Below are 867 nucleotides of genomic sequence, written 5' to 3' on the forward strand. Positions count from 1 at the left end.
GCTACTCAGTTAGTCAGTTCATCACCACTAGGCTGCCCCCGCTCGTCGCCACTCGGTTGATCACCTCATCACCACTCGGCCGTCCCGCGCGTCACCTCATCATCACTCGGCGCGCGTCGCCACTCGGTTGGTCACCTCATCACCACTTGGCCGCCCCGCGCGTCACCTCATCACCAATCGGCCGTCCCGCGTTGTAACACCCCAGATGTATCTTTCCATATTTGTAACTCCAACTCTTGCCATTTTCGGCTATGTGTTATGATATTCCCTTCGTGGTCGGGTTTTGTCTTTCGTTTTGCATTTTGTTCATGTCATGCATCTCATATCATGTCATCATGTGCATTGCATTTGCATACGTGTTCGTCTCATGCATCCGAGCATTTTCCCCGTTGTCCGTTTTGCAATCCGGCACTCCTACCTCCTCCGGCGCACCCCTTTTGTTTCTTTTCGTGAGCGGGTGTTGAACGCTCTCGGAATGGACCGAGTCTTGTCAAGTGGCCTTGGTATACCACCGGTAGGCCACCGGTCAAGTTTCGTTCAATTTGTAGGTCGTTTGGTACTCCAACGGTTAACCGGGTAACCGCAAAGTCCATTTGTGTGTGCAGCAAAAATCCCCTCCAAACAGCCCAAAACCCTGCAAACTCACTTCCATGCTCTAGGTCGTTCGATCACGATCGTGTGGGCAAAAACCGCACTCCGTTTGGAGTCTCCTAGCTCCCTCTACCTATATATACACCTCCCCCTCCGAATACATTCGCAGATCAAACCCTAGAAACTCCTCCCGTCGCCGCCGGACGAACCCACCGCCGCCCTCACCCACTCGCGTGCTGCCACGTGGCGCCGTACACCGCGCGCCGCCGAAGCCCG

This window comes from Triticum aestivum, chromosome 4D (assembly GCF_018294505.1).
Source record: "Triticum aestivum cultivar Chinese Spring chromosome 4D, IWGSC CS RefSeq v2.1, whole genome shotgun sequence".
Taxonomy (NCBI): domain Eukaryota; kingdom Viridiplantae; phylum Streptophyta; class Magnoliopsida; order Poales; family Poaceae; genus Triticum; species Triticum aestivum.